At 48.0% G+C, this 20,795-nt stretch overlaps 1 protein-coding gene and 1 pseudogene across 2 annotated transcripts in view; both read right to left on the reverse strand.

The window, feature by feature from the left end:
* NTN1 (netrin 1) overlaps positions 1 to 20,795 on the reverse strand; it is a 475,394-nt gene that overhangs the window by 326,307 nt on the left and 128,292 nt on the right. The window lies entirely within an intron of this gene.
* LOC134896508 (5S ribosomal RNA) lies at positions 17,270 to 17,387 on the reverse strand (annotated as a pseudogene).

Genomic DNA, 20,795 nt, shown 5'->3' on the forward strand with positions numbered 1-20,795 from the left:
CTCACTAAGAAAGGGGCGGATGTTGCTCACTGGTCTTGTGAGGCTAAAGCGGCTTTTGCCCGTCTCAAAAGGGCATTTGTTTCGGCCAAGGTGCTGCGACACCCAGATCCAGAGCGTCCTTTTGTGGTGGAGGTGGATGCCTCTGAGATGGGTATTGGGCAGTGCTTTCTCAGATGGGAGTGTCTGATAATCGCCTTCATCCCTGTGCTTACTTTTCCCGTAAATTTTCGCCTGCCGAGATGAATTATGACGTGGGTAACCGGGAATTGTTGGCTATTAAGGATGCACTCGAGGAGTGGAGACACTGGCTTGAGGGGGCTAAGTTTGTGGTCTCAATTCTCACTGACCATAAGAATCTGGCATATTTAGAGTCAGCGAAGCGTCTCAATGCCAGGCAGGCACGATGGGCTTTGTTTTTTGCTCGCTTTAATTTTTTGATAACATATCGCCCTGGGTCAAAAAACATCAAGGCTGATGCGCTCTCGCGGAGTTTTGCTCCAATCCAGGAGACCACCGAGGAGCCGTTGCCCATTGTTTCCCCATCATGTATTAAAGTGGGCATTACCCAGGACCTCTTATCATTAGTCCTTAGAGCACAGGAGCAGGCTCCTCCAGACCTTCCGGTAGGTCTTTTGTTTGTGCCTCCTAGGTTAAGACAGCGAGTGTTCCTGGAATTCCATGCCAAGAAGTCGGCAGGTCACCCGGGTATTGCCAGAACTCGGGAGTTGCTATCTAGGGCGGTGTGGTGGCCCTCAGTGGCTAAGGATGTGGATCAGTGGGTTCGGGCATGTGACATCTGTGCCCGAAATAAGACTCCTAGAGGGGTTCCTGTTGGCCCATTACATCCACTCTCTATCCCATCTAAGCCATGGACCCACATTTCAATGGATTTTGTGGTGGACTTGCCCAAATCCTCGGGGATGACAGCCATCTGGGTTGTCGTTGACAGGTTTTCGAAGATGGCGCACTTCGTTCCACTGGTTGGGCTGCCATCAGCCAGACGCCTGTCTGAATTATTTATGCTGCATGTTGTGCGTCTCCACGGGTTGCCACTTGATGTGGTCTCTGACCGCGGATCCCAGTTTGTGGCCAAATTCTGGAGGGCATTTTGTTCCGATCTCCAGATTTCTGTCAGCTTGTCGTCAGGCTACCATCCGCAGTCTAATGGGCAGACTGAAAGGGTGAACCAGTCCTTGGAGCAGTTCCTCAGGTGTTATGTCTCCAAGTGTCAGACTGACTGGGTTGCTCATCTGTCCATGGCGGAGTTTGCCTATAACAACGCGGCTCACTCTGCTACAGGGATCTCTCCCTTCCTTTGTGTGTATGGGCATCATCCTAAGGCCAATTCTTTTGACCCCCTGGACTCCACGCCTGGTGGTTCCTCTGTGGTTTCGGTCCTTAGAGGTATTTGGCGGAAAGTGAAGAAAGCCCTTGTATCTGTGTCATTAGTGACCAAAAGGGTTTTTGATAAGCGGAAAAGACCCTGCAGCTTCAAATTAGGAGACTTCGTCTGGTTGTCTACCAAGAATTTGAAGTTGAGACAGCCATCTCATAAGTTAGGGCCCCGGTTCATCGGCCCTTATAAGATCACCAGGGTTATCAATCCGGTGGCATTTCAGTTAGATCTGCCCCGTTCTTTGGGTATCAATAAAACATTTCATTGTTCCCTTTTAAAACGGGCGATTAGTAATCCTTCTTCCAGTGGAAGACCTTCCCCTCTTCTGATACGTGGCCAGAGGGAGTTTGTTGTTGAAAGGATTCTTGACTCCAAGGTGGTTCGGGGTCGGCTGTCATTTTTGGTGCACTGGAAGGGGTATGGCCCGGAGGAGCGGTCGTGGGTGCGCAGTTGTGATCTTCATGCCCCCAGACTGATACGCTCTTTCTTCTCGCAGTTCCCCGATAAACCCGGTGGTAGGGGTTCTTTGACCCCTCGTCAGAGGGGGGGTACTGTTAGGGTCTCCTGCCCTGTGCTGCCACGTCGTCATGGCAACCGGGAGACAAGTGCTAGTGGAGTAACCTGAGCGCAGCTGATACTCCGGTTCGGGTCTTTTGCTGTGCAGTGGTTATAGGCTCTGTGCACGGCAGGGGATCCGGTGCTGGTTTTTGTGCTCACAGTCTGTGAGGTCTGAGTGGGGCGTGGACAGCACCTGCTTTATAAGGCCTCTTTTCAGGGTAAGCAGATGCTGCTGAATCTCTGTTGGTTAGTCAGTTCATGAAAGTTAGCCAGTACTGTGTAGCTTTGTATTTGTTTGTTGCTTACTGCAAATAGGCCTGGGGATTTGGTATTACACTCTGCCAATCCAGACCTAGCAGTAAGACTGGAGTCAGTCGTTTAGCTTGCTGGGGTTCTGTTATTACTCTGTGAACTTAGCAAGTTTGCGGCTGTATTCTAACACTTGCCTGTCTAATCCTGTCTCACTGTGCTAGGTGTCAGGGGTCAGTTTAGTGGCAGTAAGCTTAAACCTGTGCACTGCAAGTGAGAATCAGGATTGTGGAGGCTCTCCTTGTGTCTATCATTCCATCTCTGACCAAGGAGTTTACTGCCACACCCGTTGGTAACCCTTTAGGGTTTTGCTGTTGCCCTTAGCAACAGCATTTCGGGTTCTCTACGTATTAAAACACAACATCTTGCTTTTTACATCTGAGCAGTTCTAATACAAGGGAGATACCCAGTTCCTTAGCCTCTGGGCTTCTCTGTTCACTGTGTGTGTATTTTGTTACCCTATCACCTTCTGTGTACGTTATGTCATATTCCCCAGTTTGTCTGTGAGTCCATTTGTTTTGCATAACAGTTCAAACACCAGTACATTCCTGCAGACACTGGAGTGCATAACAGTTCTGACACTAGTACTTTCCTGCAGGCACTGGTGTGCATAACAGATACGAGATGACCTTCCGCCCAATGCAGTATGTTTGATACCTCTTCCATTAATACATGACTTTTGGTGCCTCCTTGCCGATTGAGATAGGCTACCACTGCTACATTGTCTGAAAATATCCTGAGATGTTTCCCCTGTAACTGCTTCTGGAAATATTTCATCGCCTTCCACACAGCTCTCATTTCCCTGTGGTTTGAGGATAATCTTCTCTCCTGGTGGTTCCACCTTCCTTGGCAGTTCTGTTGCAACAGGTGCGCCCCCCAACCAACTGCACTTGCATCTGTTGTTAGAATGAGGAAGTGACGATCCGACAAAGTCGTCTTCCTGTCGACCAGTTCTGTTTCCATCCACCAGTCTAGGGAACGTTTTGCCTCTTGGCCTAACCTTATGTGATGATTCAGGGAATAACGTCTCAGACAATAGCCTAGGATCTCTAGCTGAAGGTCCCTCATCCGCCATGTCGCCCACGGGACCACGTCTATGGAGGAGGCCATCATGCCTAAAAGACTCATCCCCTGACGCAGAGTCACACTGTTGCATTCCCTTAGCAAAGAAGCCAGACTCCGAATCTTTGAGCATCTTTCTTCTGAAAGACCTATTGTGTAATTGGCAGTATCCACCTGTACTCCGAGAAACTGAATTTCTTGCCTTGGTTCTAGTTGACTTTTCTCCCAATTTATTAACCAGCCATGTCCTTGTAGGATCTGCAGCGTCACTTCTAACGCCATCTCTACTTCCTGTTTTGACTCTCCGCACACCAGTAGATCGTCTAGATATGCCCAAATTGCAATTCTTTGTCCTCTTATTACGGTTACCAGTGCCGACAGCACCTTGGTAAATATCCTTGGAGACGACTTTAGACCGAAAGGGAGGCATGTAAATTAAAATGCTTGCCCATGACAAAAAACCTCAGGTATCTTCTGTGCCGTGTGTGTACCGACACATGAAAGTAAGCATCCTTTAGGTCTATGGACGCTAGGAAATCCTCTTTCCTTACCCCTGACAGAATAGATTTCATCGTCTCCATATGAAATTTTATCGTCTTTACATAATTGTTGAGCTGTCTGAGATCTAGTATCGTTCTGAAATCTCCCGACGCCTTTCTTATCAGAAAAATTCTGGAATAAAATCCCATCTTTCTTTCTGAAGGCGGAACAGGCTCTACCGAATTCACCTGGATCAACTTTTCCAAACTGTCTTCCAAAGCCTTTAGTTCCAGACTCGCAGCTGGGCTTCTTGAACTCACAAATTTATCCCTCTTTGGAACTTCGGAGAACTCTATCCGGTATCCCTGAGATATCACATCCAGTACCCAAGTGTCCTGAATTGAATACTGCCAGAGACTGGCAAACTTCTGGAGCCTGGCTCCCACCGGAAAGGATACCGGAACTCCGCGACAGTCATTGTCTTCGTCCACCTCTCCTATAAGCCTGGCGAAAGGACTGCCTATTCGTCCCCGAGGAATACCTTCCCATATAAGCTCGCCCTGGCCTATAACTTCTCGCTTCCTTAAATTGTTGCTTAGAAGAAGGAAACGGAAATTTATTCCTCTTGTCCTGAGGCAACCTCGCTGACTTACCCCCTGACATCTTTTGTATAATAGCCTCAAGCTTATTTCCAAATAATAGGGAACCCTCATACGGTAATGACACCAACCGGTTCTTTGAATGCATATCCGCCGACCATGATCTAAGCCACAAAGCTCTTCTAGCCATAACACCTGCCGCCATGGATTTCGCTGCGAAATCTAACACATCCAAAGAAGCTTCGCACAGATACTCTATGCCCTTGAGCATAATACCCAGGCTTCTCTGCAAATATTGCCTTGAGATTTTCTCTTCAACATCTGTGGACAACACTGATCCCCAAACTCTCAAAGCTCTGGAAACATACGCAACAGCCACACCAGACCTTAAGGATACCGCCGAGGACATATGTAATTTCTTCAGCGCACTCTCCATACGCTTATCCATGCCATCCTTAAGGACAGCTCCGTCCTCTAACAGAATCGTAGTTTTAGACACCATTTCCGCCACCGCCGCATCAATCTTAGGCACTGAGCACCAGCACAGAAATTGCTCATCTTCTACCGGAAACATCCGATCCACACGTTTAATACTTCCAAGTCTCTTATCGATGTTCTGCCACTCCTTAGACACTACATCCTTTAATGCTCTGTGAACCGGAAAATATCTGCTCCTTTTGGATTTATCTCCAAACAAAACATCCTTATCTTCATCTCCTTTATCCTTTTGCCTATAGTTCATGGTCTTAAATATATTCTTTAAGAGACTGTCAACAAGATCCAAATTAAACTCTCTAACTTCCTCCTTCTCTTCTGACCCAGAACTAGAGGAAGCCTGATAATCAGCATACAAAGAGGCTGACTCGTCCTGAGAGTCAATACTAGCCAGGGATCTAGATCTCTTATTTCCCTGCAAATCAGCCAGCTGTTCTTTCGTAACAAAAGACCTCTTCATCCAGTCCTTTAATTCCTGAATCTGACTGGATTGACTGGCCTGCTGAATGTCACTCTGTATACAGTCCTCACAGAACTTCACATTCTCAGTAGAAGAAAAGATCTTATCACATGCTGCACACTGTATATCCATATGCCTCTTCTTGCATAGCCTCTTCTTAGGAGGAGACACACTAAAAAATGAACAGCAGTAGCACTACATTAAAATCCTAACTATGCAGAAAAATCAAAACCTGGGAAAAGAACATGTCCTCTATGAGGACTTACCTCTTCCGGGCACTCATCGGCTTATGGGGAGAAGGCTCTCTATCCATCCTGCTGGTAAGCATACACCTGCCCAGCTCATAGGAGACTCTCACTCCTAGTGTGCAGCACCATTATTTAAACTCCAAAAAATAATAGAGAGCGGCGCTGAGCAGACCGTCCCAGCCTACAGGACGGCCGCTCCAGCACTTCCGCCCGCCAACCGCCGCACGCTGTCTCTCACAGCGCTTCCGCCCGCCAGCCACACTTCCCCTTCGCCCCGCTGCCCTTCCGGCCACCCGCACTTCCGGTCCCGCCGGAGATACAGGCGCTGCGGCTAGCGGAGCAAAGCACCCGGGGAGACGGTTTCAGACAGTGGCGTGAGGGAGACCAACAGCAAATACCAGCGGGCGGACACCATAAGCTGAACAGCGGGGACTTACAACCGCCCCAAGCACACTCTGCCTTCTCCAGGGAGCCACCCTCTTCCAGTACGGCTACACAGAGGCGTATTACTGGGAATAGAGGTAAATGTTCTCAAAAAAAAAAAAAAATAACACATAATCCCCTGTCAAGCTAGGAGACAGGAAAAAAGACTAATGGAGGAAGGGGAGGAGCAGGGCTATATACCCAAGGTGGGTGGTCCTAAAGTGTTGAGAGGATTCCCTGTCTAAGTTTAGGAATAGGATACAATTCCCAAGAGTAAGGGCTGCCATGAAGTAGTGTAGGAGAAATACCGTTATCAACGTTAAGTTCTTACCATAACGTATATTTCTCCGGCAGGGTCCACAGGTTATCCACAGGATAACAATGGGTTTTCCCAATGCAATTTAGTGGTGTGGACGCTCCTGATTGGACAGGAGAATCCTTCACCTAAATTCAGCATCATGAGAGGCAAAGGTATCCATGGCATAATGTCTAATGAATGTGTTAATGGAAGACCATATAGCTGCCTTACATATCTGTTCTGCTGAAGCACCACGTTGTGCTGCCTATGATGGACCTACCTTACGAGTAGAGTGAGCAGAGACATTAGCCGGAACAGGGAGATCAGCTTGAGAATATGCTTCTGATATCGTCATCCGAAGCCATCTTGCCAGCGTCTGCTTATCAGCAGGCCATCCTCTCTAGTGAAATCCGTAGAGAATGAAAAGATAATCTGTCTTTCTGATGGCACTGGTACGATCCGTGTAGATCCTTAATGCACGGACCACGTCCAGCGATGCATCTCCCACAGAAAGACCCGGTACCTGGAAAGCCGGGACTACAATTTCTTCATTAAGGTGGAATTTAGACACCACCTTCGGAAGATACCCAAATCTAGTTCTAAGAACTGCTTTATCTGGATAAAAAAAACCGAAATGGGGAACAACATGATAATGCCCCTAAATCTGATTCTCTACTGGTTATGGAGTCAGCTAGAAGAGTGAGAGCTTTAGCTGTCAACCATTTAAGATCTACTTTATTCAAATGGGGCAACTTGAAGGGCTTTCAGGACTAGACATAAGTCCCAAGGCACTGTAGGAGGAACAAAAGGAGGTTGAATGCGCAGCATTCCCTGGAAAAAAGTACGCACATCCTGTAAGTTGGCAATTTTCTTTTGGAACCATACAGCCAATGCTGACACTTGCACTCTCTAGGAAGCCACCTTCAAACCTTTATCCATTCCTGCCTGAAGGAATGCTAAGACCCTGGAAACTCTGAAAGACTTAGTGTCCATTTTCCATTTACTGCACCAATGAATATAGGTTTGCCATATTCAGTGATAAATGCGAGCTGAGGAAGGTTTCCTTGCTCTGAGAATAGTTTGAATTACCTGAGGAGAATCCTCTTGACTTCAGGATAGAGGTTTCAAGAGCCACGCCATCAAAGACAGTCGATCCAGATGTCTGTGATAACAAGGACCCTGCATCAGTAGATCTGGACATTGAGGGAGCAGAAGTGGAGCATCCATCGACATTCTCTGCAGATCTGTGTACCAATGCCTTCTGGGCCAAGCCGGAGCTATTAGTATCACGGCACCTTTCCCTTGCTTTATCTTTCTCACCACCCTGGGTAATAGGGTGATTGGAGGAAACACATAAGCCAGATGAAAGTCCCAACTCACCGACAGGGCATCCACAAAGATCGCTCTAGGATCCTTTGTTCTTGACCTGTATGCGAGAACTTTGTTGTTCAGATGGGACGCCATGAGATCTATCTCTGGCAACTCCCACTTGTCTACTAGAGTCTGGAAAACCTCCGGTTGCAGAGCCCATTTGCTTGCCTGAATAGCGTGTCGACTGAGAAAGTCCGCTTCCCAGTTTAGGACTCCCGCAATGAACACTGCGGACAAGGCTGGATGATGAAGTTCTGCCCACTTTAGTATGTGACTTACCTCCTTCATCGCTTTTCGGCTGCGAGTTCCTCCCTGATGGTTGAGGTACGCTACTGCCGTCGCATTGTCCAAGCGGATCTGGACTGGTTTTCCCCGAAGAATGTCCTTTGCCTGAATCAGTGCCATGTATATGGCCCGAAGTTCCAATATATTTATTGGCAGGCAATCTTCTTCCTTGTTCCATTGCCCCTGGAAACACAACCTTCCTGACACTGATCCCCAGCCCTGGAGACTGGCATCTCTCATCAGAATTTCCCAATCTGATATACAAAAGGGTCTCCCCTTGTCCAGATGAGATGTCTGTAGCCACCAGGCTAATGACCTTCTTACTTCTATCGTAAGAACCATAGTCTGTGTTTTTATCGTCTGATGCAACCCATTCCATTTGGCAAGAATCAGACGCTGCAGAGGCCTCAAGTGGAATTGTGCATACTCCACCATGTCGAATGTTGACACCATCAAACCCATCACACGCATTGCTGCGTGAATGGATATCTTTTGACTGTGTAGCAAGTCCTGAATCCTTGACTAAACCTTGAATATCTTGTTCAGAGGTAACATTACTCTCTGTAGACTTGAATCCAGTACAGCCCCCAAGTGAGTCATCTGCTGTGACGGAACCAGAGACGATTTTGCCCAATTTATGAGCCACCCGTGCTTCTGCAGACACGTTATTGTCTGTTGCAGATGACATAGGAGCAATTCCTGCGACTGCGCCAGGATTAAAAGATTGTCGAGGTAGGAAAAAATTCTTAACCCCTGCTGGCGAAGATAAGCTGCCATTACCACCATAATCTTGGTAAATACTCTGGGGGCTGTGGCTAACCCAAAAGGTAGGGCCTGGAACTGAAAATGCTGCTGGAGGATGACGAACCTAAGATAGCACTGATGGGACAGTGCTATAGGAACATGTAGGTAAGCATACTGTATATCCAGGGATACCATATAATCCCCTGGCTCCATGGCCAAAATTATGGAACGTAAAGTCTCCATGTGAAACCGAGGTACCCAAATGTATTTGTTCAGCACTTTGAGATTGAGAATGGGCCAAAATGACCCATTTGGCTTCTGAACTGAAAACAGGCTTGAGTAAAACCCCTGTCCTAGTTGTGCATGAGGAACTGGAATGACTACTTCTGACTGAAGCAATTTCTAAACTGCCTCTTGCAAAGCCCTGGCCTTCGTCTCTACCAGAGACGGGCTGGTACAAAAAAACCTTTGAGGAGGGTGCTTCTTGAAGGCAAAAGCATAACCTAGAGATACCGCTTCCTGCACCCAGGCATCTGTTGTAGACTGCTGCCAGATCTGTGCAAACTGAAGAAGTCGGCCCCCTACCCTGGGATCCCCCAGGTGGAGGCCCGCACCATCAGGCTGATGGCTTATCTGTTTTACCAACCGGTCCTCTGGTAGCCCAATGCTTTATAGTCTTACCTGACTTGTTGTATTGGGACTGCCTGCTATCACTTTTACCTTTAGCTTTTCCTTGAGACCGAAAAGCCAGAACTTTAGGTTTGAAATTGTATATGGAAGGAAACTTTACTTTCTTGGAGTCTGCTTCTGACTCCAAAATATTTGTCAATTCTTTACCAAAAAGAATATCTCCAGAAAAGGGCAAAGATTCCCAAACCTTCTTAGATTCTGAATCAGCTTTCCACGTACGTAGACAAACTGCTCTACGAGCAGCAATTGTTGAAGCTGATGCCCTGGAGGCAATAGTACCCATAGCCAATGCTGCTTCTTCCAAGACCATTGCAGCCTGTTTTATATGTGCTATATGGGATTTTTGTTCTCTAGATGCTATTGAAAAATCCCCCTCCAATGCATCAGCCCAGGCAGACACTGCCTTTGCCATCCAAGCTGAAGCCATGGCTGGCCTTATGACTGCCCCAGACACGGGAAAAATGTTTTTTTAGAAAACCATCCACTCTCCTATCCTTGACATAATTTAATGATGTTGAAGGCAAAGGTAATATAGATTTTCGCACTAATCGAATCACATGCTTATCTACTTTAGGAGCCACCTCCCTTTTTAAACAATCCCCAGCTGGAAGAGGATAATTGGAATTCCATTTCTTAGGAATTCTAAACTTATTAGGCGTAGCCCAAGCCTCTTCCATGATTTCCGTCAGCTGATCTGACCCTGAAAACTCAGTCTGAACTGTTTTGGGACGTTTAAACACAGGTGCCTTGGTTTTTAACACAGCTATATCCACTGAGCTGAGACCTTCCTCCTCTTCATATGCCGAAGTAGAATTAATTGAGCTTTCATCCTCCGATGAATCCTCATCTGAAACATGTGTAGCCTGTGAGGATGAAGATTTACTTACCACCGGATTATCAGCCTGTTTCTTTTGAGAGGCAGCTGCTGGAAGTGATACAACACAGGTGGGAAGCTGCATGTAAGGGTTAATCGTGTGACCTATCCCAGGTACAGGAGTTGGAGGAATTATCCTTTCACCTATACTGGATAAAGTCTGTGCAAACATAGCCCAAGGTAGATCAATCTGTACCTGAATGTGCCTTGTATTTTTCAAGAACCCCGCGTGAAAGCTAAGACAATTTGCACACAAACCATCCTGAACCAGATTCTGAGATAAACATGTGAGTGTTGGTGTTGCTGTGAGTGTATCTTCCTCACCTTTGCCGCTCCTAGACATGATAAATAATCAACACTTCCACAGTGTACTACACAATTTGTGACTGTAATCACTTTAAGCTTTTTTAAAGTGACATACAATCCGACCCTACCCATGCACCAGCATTGAGGATCGGAATAGAACAAAACTGACAGCATATAGTAAAGTCAGCAATTACACTAGCAGTCAGTCACGTTATACATTAGCATAATAAGCAATATGAGCACATCATCAACTACAACTACATTTCAAGTACGTTGGAGAACATATTACTGAATCATGTTTAAACAGATCTGCCAAATTCAGACGCATTGTGAAAGAAACAACAGTAAATGTATACAGACTCATATGCAATAGGCACTTATCTAACTATTCATACTCAAAAAGGTAGATAGAGACTTAGGGGATCATTCCGAGTTGTTCGCTAGAAGATTTCGGTCGCTGCGCAGCGATCAGGCAAAAAGACGAGTTTTATGGTAAGAACTTACCCTTGTTAAAACTCTTTCTGCGGGGTACACTGGGCTCCACAAGGATGGACAATGGGGTGTAGAGTAGGATCTTGATCCGAGGCACCAACAGGCTCAAAACCTTTGACTGTTCCCAAGATGCATAGCGCCGCCTCCTCTATAACCCCGCCTCCCTGCACAGGAGCTCAGTTTTTAGTTAACCAGCCCAATGCAGTAGCAGGAAAAGAGACGACAACAGTTAGTAGCCACATACACCACATTCTCACGACAGGAGAAGTGTCAGCGGCTAATGCCATATCAACACAAAGAAGCTAAGTGTGTCAGGGTGGGCGCCTTGTGGAGCCCAGTGTACCTCGCAGAAAGAGTTTTAACAAGGGTAAGTTCTTACCATAAAACTTGTTTTCTGCTGCGGGGTACACTGGGCTCCACAAGGATGGACAATGGGGATGTACTAAAGTAGTTCCTTATGGGAGGGGACACACTGTAGCGGGCACAAGAACCCAGCGTCCAAAGGAAGCATCCTGGGAAGCGGCAGTATCGAAGGCATAGAACCTTATGAACGTGTTCACTGAGGACCACGTAGCCGCCTTGCACAATTGTTCAAGGGTCGCACCATGGCGGGCCGCCCAAGAAGCTCCAACGGACCGAGTAGAATGGGCCATAATGTGAGCAGGAGCTGACAGACCAGCCTTCACATAAGCATGTGCAATCACCATTCTAATCCATCTGGCCAAAGTCTGCTTGTGAGCAGGCCAGCCCCGTTTGTGAAATCCAAACAGAACAAAGAGAGAATCAGATTTCCCAATAGAAGCAGTTCTCTTCACATAGATACGTACCACATCCAAAGACCGCTCTTTGGGAGACAGATCAGGAGAAACAAGTGCCGGAACCACAATCTCCTGATTAAGGTGGAACGAAGAAACCACCTTAGGTAAATATCCGGGACGAGTCCTAAGAACCGCCCGGTCACGGTGAAATATCAGATATGGGGAACTACAAAACAAGGCACCCAAATCCGACACTCTTCTAGCTGAGGCAATAGCCAGCAGAAACACCACCTTAAGGGAAAGCCACTTAAGGTCAGCTGAACCAAGAGGTTCAAACGGAGACTCTTGTAACGCCTCCAAAATCACCGACAAATCCCAAGGAGCCACAGGCGGGACAGAGGGAGGTTGGATACGCAACACACCCTGAGTAAAGGTATGCACATCAGGTAAGGTCGCAATTTTTCTCTGAAACCACACTGACAAGGCAGAAATTTGAACCTTGAGGGAGGCCAGACGCAGGCCTAAGTCCAGGCCCTGCTGAAGAAAAGCCAACAACTTGGCTGTACTAAACTTGGAAGCGTCATAATTGTTAAATGCCCACCAAACAAAGTAAGAATGCCAGACCCTATGGTAAATCCGAGCAGAAGCCGGTTTTCAGGCCCGCAACATAGTTTGAATGACCGCCTCAGAAAACCCTTTAGCCCTCAAGACGGAAGCTTCAAGAGCCACGTGGTCAAAGACAGCCGGGCCAGGTCCTGGTAGACACAGGGGCCCTGAACAAGGAGGTCTGGGCGTTGTGGAAGTAGAATTGGACGCTCTGACGAGAGGCCCTGAAGGTCTGAGAACCAGTGCCGTCTGGGCCACACTGGAGCTATGAGAAGCAGGATTCCTCCTTCCTGCTTGAACTTCCGAATTACCCTGGGCAGAAGTGACACCGGAGGGAACACGTACGGCAGCCGAAACTTCCATGGCACCGCCAGCGCATCCACGAATGCTGCCTGAGGATCCCTTGTCCTTGCTCCGAAGACCGGGACCTTGTGATTGTGTCGAGACGCCATCAGATCCACGTCTGGAAGGCCCCACCTTTCCACTAGGATTTAAAACACTTCTGGATGGAGGCCCCACTCTCCGGCGTGTACATCTTACGACTGAGAAAGTCCGCTTCCCAATTCAGGACTCCCGGAATGAATATTGCCGATATGGCCGGTAGATGACGTTCCGCTCATTGAAGAATCAGTGAAATTTCGCCGCCTTGATGATTTATATAGGCCACAGTGGTGGCGTTGTCCGACTGTACTTGAACAGGACGGTTCCGAATTAAATGCTGGGCCAGGTTCAAGGAGTTGAAGACCGCCCGCAATTCCAGAATGTTGATCGGGAGGAGAGACTCCTCCTTGGTCCACCGACCCTGAAGGGAGTGTTGCTCCAACACCGCGCCCCAACCCCTTAGACTGGCATCCGTCGTCAACAGGACCCAGTCAGATAACCAGAAGGGACGGCCCCTGCATAATCATTGGTCCTGGAGCCACCAGTACAGCGACAGACGGACCTCCGGAGTCAATGAGATCATGTGAGACCTGATCCGGTGAGGCAGGCTCTCCCACTTGGCCAGAATCAGCCTCTGGAGGGGGTGAGAATGAAATTGAGCATACTCCACCATGTCGAATGCTGACACCATGAGGCCCAGCACCTGCATCGCCGAATGTTTCGACACTTGCGGACGAGAGAGGAAGCAACGAATCCTGTCCTGAAGCTTCAGGACTTTCTTCTAAGACAAGAACAACCATTGGTTGTGTGTCCCCAATAGCGCTCCCCATGCTCCATGCTCCCCCGTGCACCATGCTCCGAGCAGGGACCAGGGAGGATTTCTTCCAGTTGATGAGCCACCCGTGGGCTTGCAGAAACCGGACAGTCAGATCTAGGTGACGTAGGAGAAGCTCTGGGGAATTTGCCAGGATCAACAAGTCGTCCAGATACGGTAGGATCCTGACCCCTTGACGGTGGAGTACCACCGTCATCACCGCCATAACTTTGGTGAAGGCTCGCGGAGCTGTGGTTAAACCAAAAGGTAACGCCCGAAACTGGTAATGGAGGTTGCCAATCGCAAACCTCAGGTATTGCTGATGTGACACTGCTATAGGAATATATAGCTTGGGCTACCATAAAATCCCCAGGTTCCAAGGCTAGAACGATAGAGCGAAGGGTTTCCATACAGAACTTGGAGACTCTCACAAACTTGTTCAATGCCTTTAGGTTGAGAATGGGCCGGGAGGACCCATTCGGTTTCGGGACTAGAAATAGCGGAGAATAGTACCCCTGGCCTCTCTGAGCAAGAGGCACCTGTACTACCACTCCTGTGTCCAGGAGGGTCTGTACCACAGACAGGACCGTCTTAACAGCAGTGTGGGCCCCTGGGCACAGCAATGCACTGGGGCCCCTACCCATCCTCCAGGGGGGTGCTATCAGCGGCAGCTTAGATGTCCCGCGGGCGGTATGGGGTATACTAACTTCCGCCCAGCATATAGGACCTGGAGCAGTAATTTCTGCTAATTACTCCTTTACTGCACAGATGGGGTGGGAGGGAGAACACTGAACTGTAGAAGGTAGCATTAGGCTGACTGAAGGGGCCCCGGTACATGACTTCCAGGGTGGTATGGGGTGTTTAATATGTAAGGGAGGGGTCGATAGTGGAGTGGGCTTAATATTTATCATTTTCTGGTGAGAGAGCAGCTTGCTTGACTGCAGATATCTCCAGTTCCTGGAAAAATATTTCTTAGTTTTGAATGGGATAAAAAATTAGAGTGTCTCACCGGTCAGGAGGTACAGGGGACTTGGGATTCAGGGTTCAGGAGCCAGAGCAATCCACCAACGAATATATAAAACTGCATATTAGGTGTGTGGAGCTGGAGCAGGGACCAGCTGCTGGAAGGCTGATATCTCTGGTTCTGGACATAGCAGAGACAAGCTGCCAATGTCCACAGAAAGTGGAGAGTCCCAGATTTTGCTATATACCCTCAGAAAAACTCAATCATACAGAGCCCGAGATATCTGGCTGGGAAGAGCAATTAACAGGCTTGGATGGGGACTACTGCTTTGAAGTCGGATATCTCTGGTTCCCTAGGGCCGATTTTCAAAAATCTGGTACCTCTGGAAAGAGGGGACCCTCAGCTATCAGACTAGGGCCCTTATACTCCTGGGGCCCTTGGGCAAGAGCCCATTGAGCCCATACGAAAAGACGGCCCTGACCACAGAATGAAGAGTCTTTGCCTTTGTCTGGTCCGAAGGGACGTCTGTCAGGCAAACTCGATGAGGAGGACGGTTTTTGAAGGCTATGGCGTAACCTCGAGTGACGACTTCCCGTACCCAGACATCTGAAGTGGTCTTCAACCATTTCTGGGTATACCCTAGAAGCCGGCCCCCCACCCTGGGGTCCCCCAGGGGGAGGACCGCCCCATCATGCGGCAGGCTAATCGGTCTTGGAAGCTGGCTGACGGGCAGCCCAGGCTCTTTTGGGCTTTGGCTTACCAGGTTTGGAAGTGCGGGCCTGTTTGTGGTACGCCTGACCTTTTGCTTTACCGGAAGGACGAAAGGAAGTACCTTTAGCCTTTGACACAGAAGCAGCAGTACTTGGCAGACAGGCAGTTTTGGCAGTAGCCAAATCAGCCACTATCTTATTTAAGTCCTCCCCAAACAGAATATCTCCCTTGAAAGGGAGATCCTCAAGGGCTTTTCTAGAATCCAGATCCACTGACCAGGATCTCAGCCACAATATCCGCCGAGCCAGGACTGATGTAGTAGAGGCCTTGGCTGCCAGAATACCGGCATCAGAAGCCGCCTCTTTAATATAGTGAGAAGCTGTGACAATATATGACAAGCACTGTCTAGCATGGTCAGAAGAGATTTCAGCTTCCAACTCTAGGGCCCATGCTTCAATAGCCTCTGCAGCCCATGTCGCTGCAATAGTGGGCCTTTGTGCAGCACCCGTGAGGGTGTAAATCGCTTTCAGACAACCCTCCACACGTTTACCCGTAGGCTCTTTCAGAGACAGGACGGTAAGTGACAGGTAAAGCTGAGGAAACCACCATCCTTGCCACATGCGAGTCCACTGGAGGAGGCGTTTCCCAATTTTTTGACAGCTCTGGCGCGAGGGGATAGTGACCCAGTATCTTCTTGTGAGGCACAAACTTCTTCCCTGGATTTTCCCAGAATTAAAACTTGTTTAACCACCTTCTGATGCTTGAACCTATCTGGTTTCTTAGGAGGGACGGATGGCTCGGGTTCATCCGTGATCTGTAGAATCAAGTTAATAGCCTCCAAAAGATCAGGAACATCCACTTGTGACCTACCCTCCCCATCAGTAGTATCTGTGTCAGAATCTGTGGGGTCAGTGTAATCGCCATCTTCATCAGACGAGGTGTCAGTGACAGCAGTGGATTGTGAGGAGGTAAGAGCTCGCTTAGAGGACCCCTTGGTCTTAGGCGAGCGAGGGTCAGACTTTTTTGTAGTCAAAGACTGGTTCAATTTCTTCAATTGAGCAGACAAGTTATCTGCCCACGGCGGATTAGCCGTGGGGACCACATACGGTTCAACCAGCATAGGAGGTCCCATAGGGGGCGTCAGTTTAGTAACTAGCGTATTCAGAAGTGTGGAGAAGGTAGCCCACGGTGGGTCATTATGGACCCCCATTGCCACAGTCCCCAGAACCAGAGCCCTCAGCTGCTATATTCTCCTCATAGGGATCTGTGGCGTCGGCAACACCAGTAGTGTGTTCAGCCCCAGACCCGTTACCCTCAGAAGCAGACATGATATAACTTGCAATATCAGGTAACACAGTACAATTACTTGAAAACTGGAGAGAAAGAAAGCTCTTGTGTGGGCGCACTCTTTAGGAGAAGAAAGAAAAGATATTCTTCAGATACGAATCGGAAAGATATTTAAAACATATATTTAATTAACAATTAATTAAAATAGTATCCCACTGAGATCCAGATTTTTTGGTTTTTTAATAGTTATATCAAAAGAGAAAAATATGCGAAAAAAATATATAATGTTCTGGTCTGAATAGTCACATAAGACAGATTAGAAAGGTTGCAGACACCTGATAGTCTGACAACCGTTTCTCCTGACCAGCACAGAAATTATGTGTTAATAAGACCAAGCAGGAAGATCCAAAATGCTGTCTTTGAAAACCCACTGAGAGGGTCAATACTGGACAGATTAATGGTCACCTGTTTTTCATATGGCACAATTTGTCAGCATATCTTATACATTCCTGAACGTATAAAAGGTAGATGTGAGATTTAGAGAGGAAAAAAGACAAAGAGAAGACCCAGATTGGGTGGAGGGATGGGGGAAAGGGAAGGAGTGAATAGTGGTGATACTGCTGTTGGTGTCCACCCTTAAAATGAAGGGGAATATCCTTGTCTACAACACCAGGTATTCCCAGGGAGTCTCCTCTCAGGTACTAACCTGGCCCACCGCTGTTTGGCTTCCAAGATCGGACGAGATCGGGCATTGACAGCGGGGTATGATAGTAGAGAGGCTATCTACCAATGAGAGTGCACCTATATGAGAAAGGTGAGAGAATGAGATGATAGAAAGAATGGGGTCTGGTAAATGTGTGGATCTGCTTTCCACGTTAGGCAAGGCGAGTCAGTCACCATTGGTGACATGGTGCACCCTGGATCGTGGATGAGAGTCCACTGAAAAAGGGGGTGGGCCAGTGAAGATGGGAAAGAAAAACAGGGAAAAGAAGAAAAAGAAAAAAAAAGAAAAAGAAAAAAGGATTGTACAGGAAAGAGGGAAGGAGTATCTACATATGGGAAAATTATAACATGAGAAAAGGCGTCAGGTAAATTAGTGAATCACAATACAGATGTCAGATATGTTCAGTGCATAAGCACCTATAGGTACAGTAATACGGATTCACTGTTGATATGAAGACAATGCACCTGGGCACCGATGAGTATAGTGATATCAATTCACTGTTGATATAGGAACAGTGTAATGTACTGCTGCAAGTGAAAGCTGGTGACAGAATGTGCAGCAGGTTAGTTAACCTATATGCATGAGGATTATTGAAAACAAGGGGAAATCCCAAGGTTATAATCACTCGTATATCTAATACATTATACACGTCACCATAAAGATAAATGTTAGTGTTAATGTGCAGCAGGTTAGTTAACCTGCATACATAGGGATTAATGAAGAAAAGGAGAAATCCCAAAGGTTATAAACACTAATATATCTAGTACATTATACGCATGTCACCATAAAGATATGAATGTTAGGAATGATACATATGGTGTCAAAATCCGGGAACCAATGGTGACCAGAAAAACCTCCATGGATGAATCTCCTGCTGGGATCCATGGAAAACGCGTTTCGCCCATTGGGCTTGTTCACTTCCGAGATCCCGGAAGCCTAGGCTGCTGGTATTCTAGCTATGATGTGACAGCTCTTTGATGATCTTTGTGTCCCCTGATGACGGTCTGGATGTGACCGAAAACGTTTGGGCTTTATACAATAATATTGGACTGCAGTAAACAGTCATGCTGTGCTGTCTGGAAAATAAAACTTCGATTTGATATTTAAATGAAGAAAAGACTGGTGAGTGCTCTATTGTCTTTTTCTATAATTGGATTCCCTGGAGGGGATCTGTGGATGGCACCCCAGCTGCTGTGTTGAGCATTTAAAACGTGAGTGCGACCTTCCTTTGATATATATATATATATATATATATATATATATATATAGCTATGTAGTCAATAGATATAACACTGCACAGTAAAAACTGGATGTATAACCCTGACTAAATGCACTCTTTCTTAACTATCACTGTCTAAATGACATGTAGAATACTTAAGTGTCATGTAAAGGCACAGCGCTGACTATCAGGCGGCTTTACAAAGGAGGATTTGCCCAAGCAGTCCCAGGAACAGTGTAGCTGAGAGAAATGGCGCCCAAACACTGACAGGGAGTGAGGGAGAGACAGATATGCAGCTCCAGGGTGGGAACATTTACTGTAAATGGCGGGCTGGGGAAGGGGCTCTAGGTCTAGGTCTAAGCCTTATCCCCCTGCTGGCAATACCACCTGGTACTGCGGGCTACTAGTAAAACGGTTTAGAGAGAAAACCTGACCTGCACCCATGCCCTGGTGATCTAGTGGGATCGCTTGTATGCCACAGTGTCCACCGCCAGCGCGCACGGCCCGCCTCCCACCGACCGCGTCGGATCGCGATACAGCACGGGTCACGCGAGCGGGACCCACTCAGCACCTCCCGAAGCGTGGGCACGCGATCCCGGAGAGCCCCAGTCGTGTGTGCCTGACGAGAAGAAAACCGGAGCCTCCTGCTGTAGGTACCCGGCAACCAGTGCGCGGGAGTGTACAGCGCCGCTGAGGAGAGATGGAGCTGCAGCAGTGAATGTCTCCTGACATCTACACACTGCTGCAGCCCTTGAAGTCTTCACTTTTCTTCATAAAAAGCTCTTCTTAGGGCTGCCTGGAGCAGCCCCTCTGTTATGTGCCTGCTATCTGCGGCACCAACTACAAAACTGAGCTCCTGTGCAGGGAGGCGGGGTTATAGAGGCGTCGCTATGCATCTTGGGAACAGTTAAAGCTTTTGAGCCTGTTGGTGCCTCGGATCAAGATCCTACTCTACACCCCATTGTCCATCCTTGTGGAGCCCAGTGTACCCCCGCAGCAGAAATCGGCACTTCTGCGTATGTGACGCAATGCGCACGCGCATCGTACTATTACAACAAACGATGTGGTTTCACACAAGGTCTAGCGAAGCTTTTCAGTCGCACTGCTGGCTACAGAGTGATTAACAGGAAGAGGGCGTTTCTGGGTGTCAACTGACCGTTTTCAGGGAGTGTTCGGAAAAATGCAGGCGTGCCAGGAAAAACGCAGGCGTGGCTGGGCGAACGCAGGGTGTGTTCCTGACATCAAAACAGGAACTGAACAGTCTGAAGTGATCGCAAGCGCTGAGTAGGTCTGAAGCTACTCTGAAACTGCACAAAATTATTTTGTAGCCACTCTGCGATCCTTTTGTTCGCACTTCTGCTAAGTTAAAATACACTCCCAGTGGTAGGCGGCATAGCATCTGCACGGCTGCTAAAAACTGCTAGCGAGCGAACAACTCAGAATGACCACCTTAGTGCTGTATTACCCGTACTCGGTAGAGTGGGTTACAGGGAGACTCACCTCGCTTCCAGGACCGATCAATACGTTAGCGAACGCCGAGTGGATCCTGACGCTACTAGTGTACACTGCTGCTCCATGAACCTATAGTGAACACAGACGCACCCGTCACACAGCTGCCTATGCTGCGACTGGGTCCCCTTTGTGTACAGCGTCTGAGACGGAAGCGGGAAACCGTTCATGGCGGGAGACTCAGAGGAAACTGGTCATGAACCAGGGGGAGGTGCGACCAGGATAGCGTCTGACTCCCCACAGCTGACACCAACCCTAGGGATCGCGGGTGGCATCATACTATTCCTGGAGCCTATGATCCCTAAGACCTAGCGCTGGTGCACCTGAGGTGGCAGCCGCGTCAGTCTGGGAGTAGTCTCCTCCCAAAACAGTATGGCTGTGTCCGTATTCCCCTTCTAAGCGGAACCGATGCCTTACCTTCTCCCCGTGCTCCGGCCTTAGCCTGGTAACGTCTGCTGGACCTGCTAGTATATCCGACACAGACACCCACCAAAACAGCACTGTACTCGTGGGTAAGTGTTGTCGCGACCCAGCGTAGAGTTGTTGGAGCGACTCTAAGGTACGTATAAGACGCTGTTTAGAAAGATTGCTCCGAAAAATAGTTAGACTATAAAAATAAAATAAGAAAGCTTAGGGCTGCTAAAAACCAGCAGCCCTCTGACCATTATCCGGCTCCTGCCGCACCAAACAAAAAACTGATTTGCCTGAGCCAGGAGGCGGGGATATATGGAC

This window comes from Pseudophryne corroboree, chromosome 3, assembly GCF_028390025.1.
Source record: "Pseudophryne corroboree isolate aPseCor3 chromosome 3, aPseCor3.hap2, whole genome shotgun sequence".
In the NCBI taxonomy this organism is placed as follows: domain Eukaryota; kingdom Metazoa; phylum Chordata; class Amphibia; order Anura; family Myobatrachidae; genus Pseudophryne; species Pseudophryne corroboree.